Here is a 12,403-nt window from a genome sequence, read left to right as displayed (position 1 = left end):
CAGCGTTAGGACTTCTTCTTAGTTGAAACCTTCTTAAAGATAACGACTGTGCTCAGATCTGTCTTTTAAAGCAGCTTCTCAAAGCACTTTACACAGTAATGGGGAACGTCTCCATCTGAACCGGTGTCTGAAAAGCTATCCCATCACGGCAATTTATATTGGCCGGCGACAGCCTATGACATCATCATAGTGCGACCCGGAAGTATAAGGGGAGTCTGGAGAACCAGGGGGGCAGGGTTTAATATTTTATTGAAGCTTCCCCGGGCGCCGCCACTGATTAGCGGACCCCCACCTGCTGTTAGCATCCCATTGACTCCCATTCATTTTGGCGTCATTTTGACAGCGAATAACTTTACATCTGAGGCGTTTAAAGACTCCATTTGTCCATTGTTTATTTCTAAAGAAACACAAAAATGTATAAAAGGCTCCATTACCTTGTATCTTACGTTATGGCCACGTAGAATCAGTTTTTGTAAAAATAGTCTAACAATTGCGTCATAACCACACGACTCTCTGTCGCACAGTAGAGAGATTACCGTATGGACAGGAGGAGAAGCTCGCTCGCAATCGGGGGGACATGGAGGCAAAATGGCAAAGTAATTAATCAGAATACTTAGCAAAAGTTTCTCCTGCTCCTAGCTCATGGACAGCTCCTACTCACACTCTCCGTCTCTGCAAGATTCGGAAAGGAATGATTCAGATTTCTCTCGGCACAGCTACTAGAAGACAGACGGGTTGCTCACGTCACATCTACGTCGTCGAGCTCAGTGTGAGTCTGCACAGTCGCTCAGCCATCAGGAAGTGAGAGCTTCTAATTGACTTCACTTTTCTCCATTGAAACCTATGGGATCGCTGTGTCCACTTCTTTTACTGTCTATGTGGAGAACACGTCAACAGCTTTTCATCTTCAGGGACTGTTTTGTCTTTACGCTTCAACCTGAAACTTCAAAAGGTAATCATATGAAAAACTCTTCAGGAAGTGTGTGGATCCATGTCTAAGATATTTGACACCTGATGACACACACAGCTTGTGAGTTTACTGTTTGGGCTCAGAGCACGTACGATCAGATCTCGGGGAGCTGATGTGCCACTGTGGGTTTTTCCCTTGAGAAACTCTGCTCTCGTCTGCTCTCTTCTCGAGGGAACAGGACAGACCAGACTGTCCCAGTCGGTTCAGGTCCCGCTCGCGCTGAGCAGAGACTGGAGCCGTGGGGTTTCAGAGGGAGTTTCTCGCCGAGGAGTTTGAGAGAGTTATTAATCTCTCACGCCACTCAGAGACTCTTGAGTTTGAGCTGCTGGATGAGCATGTGTCGTCACTAACATCCTCTGATCTGACAGCGAGTGCTCTGCTGGATATAAACACAACCAGCCCAAGAGAAAAGGAGATGATGATGAGGGTGAAGAGGATTTATAACCCGAACCCCCACAGCCTCCCTGCCCTGCGGATGATGAGCTGTGAGTGTTATGTAACGCGCTTCAGCGAGGCTTTGCTGCTGTAGGAGTGTGTGAGGGTTTATTTTCAGCCTTAACGCTCCAGTTCCCATGAGCCTTCCATTTGTAACCAGACAAATGGAAGGCTTGAATTAGCTGGGGTGCTAAACTGGGACTCGACACTTCACCACAACGGTATGATTTCTTGTAAATCAGCCCGCTCTATTTGTAGAGCGCATGCGTGCTGAGCTGAACACCCATCTGTGTACAGCAACAATATCTGAGCACAAAGAGCTAGACTACAGAACGTTTTTTTCCTCAGATGTGTCTCTCAATCCTGTATGAGCTCATACTTGATGAAAAGCTGCTCTTCTGCGCATTAAAAATAAATATTTGTGCACATTTGTGCAAGTTGATTTTGGTCTGCTTATAAATCAATGACAATTTTACAATTATGATTACAGCTACATGTAAAGAAAGAGTTATTTTTTTCTGTGGCTACGGAAAATATACTTTCTGAAGAGTTTACAGACGATCAATTCTGCATGAACAGATTCATTAATTGTAATATTAATTCAGATACACAAAGTTACAAAAAGTTAATTTGATTAATTTGATTAACTGATCCAAATATTTATAATTTATTAATTATAACAAGTTATCTTTCACATGTCTCTTGCATATTTCCCTTTTTTTATCATTTATAAATTATAAAATTTTAATTTGCTACATTGTTAACTTCAGCATTGTTCAGTTGAAAAACATTGATCTCACTTTTTTTAATAATAAAAAAAAATTGTATTGTAAATTAACCAAACAGAAGCTTGGTAAGAAATCAAAGTGAAAAACAAAAGCAAAACAAAAACAAAAACAAAGAAAGAGAAAACAGCTGAACATAGATATTGATATAGTGGTGTATGCAGGTACATTGGTAGGCTAAGTAATGGGATATTTTAGTGAAATATAGATAGAGGCAATTTAAGACAATCATAGTAACAGTAATAGAGTTGTAGTGGAAGTAGTAAACATACTAGCCTACTAATAATAACAATAATAATAATAGTGGTAGTAGTAACAATAATAATATCCTTGAAAATAATCGGATTAGCATTAGTAATTTATAATAATATTAATAATAATAATAATAGGTCCTAGTAATAATTTAGATAAGTCAATTAAATTATTGTAGATATACACTATACTATAAGACATATATCCATAGATAATTGTAGAATGATGTATTCAGTAATACTCAGATTATATAAGTTTGTGAACATGTTTGTATAACGAAGTTCAGATGTTACGGGAAGAAGGAGGCGGGAACCGACGAACATTCAAACATTTTAATAAATAAATACAAAAATGAAAGTAAAAGCCCCTCACGGACGACTGCTGTCACAATAAATCAGAAACAAAAACACAACATAAGTCCAGGCCTGTTCCTCTCTCGCTCATCACTGTCGTTGCTCCTCCTTTTGCTTCCGCTCCTCCGTGAGAGATACGAGACCGGTCAGTGTTGCCAGATTGGGACGGTGATTTCCAGCCCAAAAGCTCACCAAAACCCGCCCACTACAAGAAAAAAACGCCCAAAATTTTACTGCCAAAATATTACTGCCAAAATAATATGATATAATTTCATTACCATGTCATTCAAGGTTGATAAGCACAATTTGTATCTCCTTAAAACAAATAAAAAAATAAAAAAAATTCCGGGAAAACAGATCAAAACAGGGCAATAATTAAAGATGAACTGAACTGAAAATTTGAGTAAAGGTGATATAACAGATGTATTTTATTTATTCTCATTGGTACAATTATTAAAATGGCAGAATTTGTTAAAAGGGATAAAATTGTACATTGAAAATTTTGTTGTTGTTACACGGGCGCCGCCATGTCGGATTTCAGCATTCCGCTACGTCACTGGCATGGTAAGCTACTCTGTTCATAACCAACACAAGCAGAGCAGCCATAGCATGTACATAGTCTGAGGCTGGAACGCTCACGTCAGGCAGAGGACAGATAACTATGTTAACTGTTATCATGCTAGCAAGTATACTAAGCAAAGGGCTGTAGGCTATGTAATGTTGTCACATACACAAACATGTGTCACTTACACGCACATATAACGTGTAACGTTAGGCTTTATAGCGTTCAATAAAAGTGAGACTGACACACTCTGCATTTACTGAAATTGAGTAACAAAACCAAGCTAGATACCAAACGATCCAACCTATGTAAAGAGCTAACGTTAGCAGCTAAACACGTTGGAAGCACTTTTGTCAAACTCCACAAGCCACCACTCCGACCATAAACTGTATAAATAAATAATAAATCATGACTCCGACGATATCACAGATCGATAATAATGCGTTTACTAGCAGCTAACTAAACCCAGCAGGTCTGTAAACAGAATCCAATGTCCCTCTCTACTCACCCTGAAGCTAGCTGATGTTCATCATGTCTGGAAACGTTGTTGATGCAGGGAGTTCAACTCGCAGAACTATGTTAGCTGCTAGGTCCATAGTAAGAGGTATATGTGCAGTAACTGGCCGTGCAGTATTTTGATTTTAACATTTTCATGTAATTTACAACGTAACGGCGTTGCATGCTCGTAGTTTACTTTGCAATTGATCAGTGAAGCGATACAGCGCGCTGCCGCATTTGCGCGTGCATTTGAAGAATGTGCACTACGAGTTTGGCTGACAGAACAAGAAAGTCCGTTTTTCTGAGGTGAAAGACTTTATTTCAGCCTACACTTATAGAATAGAATAGAATAGTTCCAAGCTTCTTGTAAAAAAAATAAAAATAATAATTACGTAAACTGTTTGTTTTGTGTGTTAATATTTTTGTTGTAGCCTACGTGATCCTTGATAAAAATCAGCAAGATCAATGTTAACATTGTGGCGAGCACGACGAGGTCGAGGGCCGTGGGAGGACAGCGCGAGGCCGGTGGCGTGATTGATCGAGCGACACGAGCACGACGCACCGGTCTCAGTGTTGCCAGATTAGAATAGAATTGTGCTGGGTTTTCTGAAGTAGTCATGATTCGCCTCTTATAACATAACATGCTCTAAACACGCACGCAGAGTGGAAAAGGAGGAGTGGGGGCACGGGGGAGCAAGGATCACAAATTTGAACTATATCGATATATGCGATATGGTCTAATACCATATCGCATTTCAAAAATAAATGTTCCAGGTTGACCTCCCTGCAACAGATCGATTCAGGTGCAGTGTCCCTGCTCCGGCAGCGCCCGCGTTTACAGGTTTATATACTGTCTATGGGTAGCGCCCACACCCACACCAGTCACTTCCCCCCAAATGATCCTGTACTGTAGGTGGAGCCTGAAACTGATCGTCCTCCTTGTGGTGGTAGTCAGGTACTACTGGCCTGTCCCTCACAGGCTCAAACGCATAACCAAAATGACTCATTTTCGTGTGTATATAGGACCTGCAGCTGCAGCTGCCTATATACCTTCGCAGGTCCTACCATTCCAGTGACGTCATCAGAATGGCCAGCGTTCTTATACTAACAAACGCAATTTTTGTGTTGCTTTTAAAAAAGCTATATTGATATTTTTAAAAAAAAATTTTTGTGTAATTTACTTTTAATTGTCATAAACAACACGTTATCAATGTTGATTATTTCAGTTCAGTTCATCTTTAAGGAGAATTAGCCAATATGACTAAAATGTCCAGATGCACACTGTCAAAACGGCAATCAAGAAATGAACCGATGACTTTAACCCTCGGAAGTACACACTGCAGAACATAACGCAGAATTTAGCAGTCAAAACGGATTCATCGTTGATTCAAACCTTTTTCAGCAGCTGTCAGGGCCGAGTATAGTGCAGTCTGGACGGTGTAAAAGTTGCCGATGTCTCTGGTAAGGTTAGGCTAGTGTGCACATGACCATGGACATATTTCACGTCCCATATTTGATTTCATTTCAAGTCATTCAACTGTGCTCTCCTCTCAGAGTTATATTCACCATCTATCTCCCACCAGGTTTACGTTTATAGAGTTGCTCACTATCTCACTCTTTACTGTGTAGATACAACTTACTGTTTAGTAGGCTATATCACTTTGGCATTAGCGATCACTGAATATACAGCTACAATTTATCATGCTCAATCGCATCTGCCTGCTGATCGCTGATTGGCTAAAAGTGCGTGCTCGTCGGTGATGTCAACACCAACGCCAGCTGACTCTGCATGGGCGTGTGTGTACAGTAATGTCATGATGACTGATTTTATGGACTACATGCACACTTTAGTTTAGTTTTTTAAACAATTAGACTTTAAAATGTAGATGTTTGAAAACCGCCGAACTGGCCCCAAACCAGCCCAAATTCACCCGCCCAAACCCTTTTTTACCCGCACAATCAAATTCAAAACCGCCCAATTGGGCGGGAACCCGCCCAATCTGGCAACACTGAGACCGGTGCGTCGTGCTCGTGTCGCTCGATCAATCACGCCACCGGCCTCGCGCTGTCCTCCCACGGCCCTCGACCTCGTCGTGCTCGCCACAATGTTAACATTGATCTTGCTGATTTTTATCAAGGATCACGTAGGCTACAACAAAAATATTAACACACAAAACAAACAGTTTACGTAATTATTATTTTTATTTTTTTTACAAGAAGCTTGGAACATTTTTACAAATCTGTACAACTCCAGGGGCCTGTTTCAATAAGGAGGTTCAACCAACTCTGAGTTAAAACTTGAACTCTGAGTTGACTTACCCTGAGATGGGAAACTCTGAGTTTTCGGTTTCAGAACAGCTGAAATGAGTTAGTTCAATCAACTCTGAGTTGACTGACTCTGAGTTAAGCGCGTGCACCACAACTATAAAAAGCCATTGGAGCACAGATATTATGAGTCACCATGGCAACAGCGCCAGACAAAAAGAGGTCTGCATATTTCTCACCAGTACGAACATTATTACTGTAATTTTACAGTATTAGAACATTAATACTGTAATTTAATTAAAGGGATTACTCTTAATTCATCTTTAATTTAAAGTAAAATCTGATGCAATTGCATTAGACTATAGAACAATTCTATATATTTAACATACATTTTTAAAAGGTATATTTTAATGTAACCTTCTCCCTCTACACACTTTGGTCAATTCAAGAATAATTTATGCAATTGTATATTGTTTATTTGAAAGCATTAAAAGTGCAGTTTCTTGTCTCTCCTTGTATTGTTCAAGTGGTTGAGGTTGATATGGGATTTAGTAATAAGTAGACCAATACATTCTAAAGATAGTCATTATTACATTAATCTAATTACACTGCTGAAGATGTCATTTGTAGTTAGTAATACAAGTAACTTACCCAACTGTTATAATATCAGAGGTGAAACTGGAAGAACAGTGTGTTATTCAACCTTATTTTAATTTTCATGTAGGAGCAATCCTGCAGGTTTTAAAAGAACATGGCAGCAGCTGAAAATTAAATATAAAAACATAATCCAATCAAGTAAGGCTTGAGCACATCATGGGTGTAGGCTACCTGACTTTACAAACATTTGACATATTAAATAACTAAATAGCATCCAGTGTCTAGCAGTGCAGCAGCATTTACAGCTGAGGGAATTCCAGGAGGGACTTCAGAGCCACTCCCGAAGATCCAAGGGCCTTCATAAAATGTAAGAGGTTTACATATGTGTTAGTTTTTATATAGGCTATTTTAGAGGCCTACAGAGGTAATGTTAATATTATGTGTCTACACATCAAACAATCTACACATTATGATTATTTCACATTTTTATGTGGAGTAGCCGATAGAATCTAAATTTAAATCTAAGTATAAACGGGTATTCTTATCTCTCCCTCCGCCCTCAGAGTGTGGAAGAACAGCTGGAGGACGGTCCATCAGCTTCTGTTGCACAGATGAACAGTTCAGTGATTTCCAGTAAATGCCCCAGTTTAAATCTGTAGAATTTGTTTAGAACTACATTATGTAACTCTAATCTACTGTATTTTCAGTTGCCAGTTATGGAGTTAAATAGACTTAGCAATATTTTATTTATTAATAAAAGATTAATTTTTTTAATAAAAATGTACTGAAAGAATGAATGAGGTGTTTAAACACCACTTCCTCTTGAAAAAGGGGAGGAGACCAAAAGAAACTCAGGGTTTACCGAAGAAAACCTGCTCCCGACCAGGTTAGGTTCACAGAGTAAGTTACCATGGTAACTGACTCTGAGTATAAGTTACCTCTCTTTCAGAAACGGGCTTGACTTACTCTGCTTTCTCAAGTTTAACATACCTCCAGAGTTTCCCTCATTTCAGGGTTAACATACTCAGAGTTTTCACTTAATCTCCTTTCTGAAACAGGCCCCAGGAGAGAAAGTAAATCCAAACATGTAGTATTTACATATAAAATCCATTCATATATTCATCTTATATACAGTAACAGTGCATGTCTGAACCGTGAACTCATTATTTGTTGAAAAAGGAACATGCTGGAGAATATGTATCAGGTTAGATGAATCACACTGCTGCTTTCTGAAAGGAGGAACACAGAAATATAACACAGAGATTAATATAACATCAGATTTCTGCTTCAGTTTTCAATATTTCTCTGTATTTGTGTGTGTCTCACCATTTCTGTGACTCTAAAACATCACAATGAATCGGTGAATCATGAGAAACTGTGAATGAAGAACACAAACATCAGATTATAGCAATTCCTGTTCAAACAGCGACAATTAATAAATCTGTGTCACTGATGGATAGATCTGCCAAATGCTTACAGTTGTGGATATACATGTACTTACAAGTTCCAGAATCTACAAAATGTGAGTATTTTTTAACTAAATTAATAAGCATAAGAGACTTGAACAGAATTTCACGTAGGCTGATATGTTTTCATATACGGTGAAAAGGTTAAAATGGACCGGAACGGTCCGGTCCGGAACTGTGTTCCGGCATCATTTTTAGATAAATAATAATAAATAGTTTAATTAATATCAATGATAGCGCTATGGTAGGCTATTGTTAAAAAAATGTCGCGTGCACCGTTAAATTGCAACCAGCCTGGTGCTCTTGAAGGAGTCCTTCCACATTAAATCCAAACGTAACATCACAAACGCATTAACAAACACGCTTACCGACAGTCACGGTTCTCCTGTCTGATTTGAGTGCATCTACGCCGGTTCACGCTCCCTCTCCTCCGCTGAACGCCAGCGATTACCAGTGCGTGAATGCACTCACGCTGGTTGAGCGCGGTGAAGTTAGTTTTAGGTTTGATATTCGCCGGACGTTTGTTTTCCCTTGCCATTGTTCTAGGGTCGACAGTCTTACAAATATATCAATAGCAGGATTAGTTTTAACATGATGTAACCATTGTATATCGACATGAAATATTCATTCAAAATCGCCTATACGTGCGTTATATCTGCATAATTAAACCTGAGTGCTTTGACGTGTTTCTTTCCACAGCGCATGATGTCTAAAGCCTGGAACACACCAAGCCGACGCCGACGAACTAGCGCTAATATGGCGTTATTATCCTGTCAAATGTCGAGAGCGCATTATTGTTGGGCGAAAGTATATAATGCGGAATATAATGCGTGAGCGCGAATCTCTCTGCTCGCGCGCGGAATATAATGATGTGCCGAGTGCGAATCTCTCTTGCTCGCGCGCGGAAACTGAGCGCGCGCTCTTAGACAGGCTGCTCTTGTAAGAATTTTCTCTGGGCTCGCTCAGAGAATATGCCTGCACTTAAAACGTGTTCAGTGCAATCGCGAATCTCTCCACTTCACTTAAAGTAAGCGTGTATGTGCTTAGACTGTGTCCCGTGCGTTCGCGCATGCCTAAGTAGGTTACTCTTCTCTTCAATTTCTTTTTATTATTATTATTTTTTTTTTTTATTAATGCCAAGGTATCAAAAATATAACTTACATAGTAAAAATGTAGGCTACAAATCACATACAACGGAATAAAGAAAGCAAAGCAGCATATTTAGCCAGTATATATATATATATATATATATATATATATATATATATATATATATATATATGTATACATACATACAGCCTGTACATATGCTCATAATAACATAAACAGAACAGAAAGCTTTAATGAAATAAATAAAAAAGTTAAAACAAGTTTATTATCTTAAGAGCTTTAAGATTTTTAGATAACAAAATGCTCTGGATGTATTGTTGGACCTCTCTTCTAAAAACAATGAATAAGGGATTCTGCTGAGTGTGAATTTACTACAGTGAATATGAAATTTCGCAAGGAACAATAATAGATTGATAATATAAAATTTAGCTTTTGAAAAGGTTTAAATCAGATGATGAAACTGCTCATCATATCTTCTGGGATTGTCCTCACACACAGTTATTTTGGGTTGAATTTTCTAATTTTATTAAGCGCAATGTGTTTCTGGATTTCTCTTTGCTTTTTAAGGATATACTGTTTGGTTTCTTTTTTTTATATAAAAAGCTAAATTTAATGAGTATTTTATTATTAAGCTATTATTGTTCCTTGCAAAATTTCACATTCACTGTAGTAAATTCACTCAGCAGAATCCCTTATTCATTGTTTTTAGAAGAGAGGTCCAACAATACATCCAAAGCATTTCGTTATCTAAGAATCTTAAAACTCTTAAGACAATAAACTTGTTTCAACTTTTTTATTTATTTCATTACAGCTTTCTGTTCTGTTTATTTATTTATATGAGCATATGTACAGGCTATATGTATGCTGCTTTGCTTTATTTATTCCGTTGTATGTATTTTGTACATTTTTTGCTGTGTAAGTTTTTTTTAATACCTTGGCATTAATAATAAAAAAAATACTTAGGCATGCGCGAACGCACGGGACACAGTCTAAGCACATACACGCTTACTTTAAGTGAAGAGGAGAGATTCGCGATTGCACTGAACACATTTTAAGTGCAGGCATATTCTCTGAGCGAGCCCAGAGAAAATTCTTACAAGAGCAGCCTGTCTGAGAGCGCGCGCTCAGTTTCCGCGCGCGAGCAAGAGAGATTCGCACTCGGCACATATTCCGGGCGCGAGCAGAGAGATTCGCGCTCACGCATTATATTCCGCGCGCGAGCAGAGAGATTCGCGCTCGGCACATTATATTAATGTACTTTCGCCCTACAATAATGCGCTCTCGACATTTGACAAGATAATAACGCCATATTAGATATTAAACATCATAAATACTCACAGTTCGGTTTTCCGCTATTAATGCTGTTTCGTCTGACTAGACTCGGCGTGTTTTTCTGTTTTGGTTCATTAGATTGTAACGTTTGTCCTTTTTGTTCCCCATTCTTCTCTCTCTCTCTTGTCCACATGTTAATTTATTCTGTAGTTTGTGAAGCTCCATGTCCTCCCATTTCTCATATATTCTGACTTTGGTAATATCTGTTCAAGAGAATACAGTAGTTCAGTTCAGAGTGAAGTTTGACATCAGTTAATGATTGTTGAGCAATACAGGTTTACATTTCAGTTTCACTATAATAGAGACATTAATGTCAATTAATGACAATCTGTCTATGGAAAAATCTGTAACACTTTATTTTAGAGTGTCCTTGTTACATGACATGTACTTACCATAGTAATAACAGTAAATTATGCATAATTACATGCAACTCACACTCAACCAAACCCTAACCCTATAGTAGATATACATGTAGTTGCTTAATATTACACAGCACTTATAAAAGATCTAAAGCTACAGATTGGTGTCTATTGGTGAATTTAAAGGCATCATAAAGACAGTGGTAATGAAGGCTTGTGATGGTTTTTGTTGAGAGGATACTATGTTCTAATATATTATTATTATTATTAATAATGTTGTCTTCCTGTATGGCTGCTACCTTGGCCAGTTCTCTCTTGTAAAATATTACTATATTACTTTCTGGTAAAATAAAGGAAAAATAAAATAATAAATATATAATTACACTGTAACAATGACACCTTAAAATATAGAGTAACAAAACATTTTTTACAAAACAATTGAAGATAAAGTGTTTTAATCACCTTGTGATGAGCAGAAGAGAGGAGACATCCAGTGCAGATCTGAGAGATCAGATGTTCAGAAAGATCAGCTTTTATAGTGTGAAGGTTAAACTCCTCCACTGGCTTCTGATATAGGCTGATCAGTTTTAGAATTATACACACACAGTCAGTTACTGAAACCACAAACACTTCTCCTCAATACTTCCTGTTAACCGATTTGACTTCACAGAATCTCACAGTGAAATGAACTTCGTTTTAAGATATAATGGATACAGCAACAATGTTGAGTCCCATTTGCTTATATAGTCAATAATGTGACGAACTGTCAAGTCATTTTATTCAATATGATTTCATAGTTCAGATCATGTCAAGAATCTCATTCAGTTATAAACTCCAAATAAAAATAATAGTAATTTTGAATTTAAATTTGCTTATAAATGTTGGAATTTCATAAAAATCAATAATCCATGTCCATTATTTTTTGAAAATGATGCAGTGCAGGAGTTAGTTTAACACTAACTTAATTTAAGACACCAAAGCTCATCGAGTCCTTTTTGGCTTACTTGAAAACGCCAGCTGAGTTTCACAATCCAGGGGTGCGTTTCCCGAAAGCATCGTTGGCCAACTATGGTCGCAAGTTCATCGCAATGTCCATTGAACTCTATACGCTGATTTCACAGCCGTTATTTTGAAATCGAAAGCGAGGCTCCGGTGGGAAGAAAACCGGAAGTGTCGCCTTTAATCATAGGAGAGTCGTGAATGCGATGGCGTATTGTTGTGTTTAATGATGTTGTGTCAATTCTAAAACTGTACATACATTTCTTTCATACTTTAGACTATATACAGTGAAATTTATTTATAAATAAAATAATTTTTTTATATATAATTCAGAGAGTAAAAAACGAAGCAGGAATGAACTATATACATATCCTATATTAGAAATTATCTTCCAATAGTGTAAATCGCGGCAGTAGATTC

General features: G+C 38.0%; 2 long non-coding RNA genes across 3 annotated transcripts; both read right to left on the bottom strand.

Annotated features, from left to right (window-relative positions):
• Positions 1-2,760: 2,760 nt before the first annotated feature.
• Positions 2,761-4,273, bottom strand: LOC311277376. The gene is made up of 2 exons (XR_014625247.1): positions 3,866-4,273; positions 2,761-3,000 (listed from the first exon to the last, which is right to left on the bottom strand). It is a non-coding gene; the product is annotated as an uncharacterized lncRNA (long non-coding RNA).
• A 1,771-nt stretch (positions 4,274-6,044) lies between these two features.
• LOC311277361 lies at positions 6,045-12,120 on the bottom strand. 2 transcript variants are annotated; one of them, XR_014625230.1, is made up of 5 exons: positions 11,989-12,120; positions 11,447-11,561; positions 10,632-10,828; positions 8,044-8,092; positions 6,045-7,946 (listed from the first exon to the last, which is right to left on the bottom strand). It is a non-coding gene; the product is annotated as an uncharacterized lncRNA (long non-coding RNA). The 2 variants fall into 2 exon arrangements; XR_014625231.1 differs by having other exon boundaries at positions 11,447-11,485; positions 11,989-12,079.
• Positions 12,121-12,403: the final 283 nt, after the last annotated feature.

Source organism: Rutilus rutilus (genome assembly GCF_951802725.1).
Source record: "Rutilus rutilus genome assembly, chromosome: 18".
In the NCBI taxonomy this organism is placed as follows: domain Eukaryota; kingdom Metazoa; phylum Chordata; class Actinopteri; order Cypriniformes; family Leuciscidae; genus Rutilus; species Rutilus rutilus.
The sequence above is the reverse complement of the archived record's forward strand: the minus strand, read 5'-3'. Positions and strand labels throughout refer to the sequence as shown.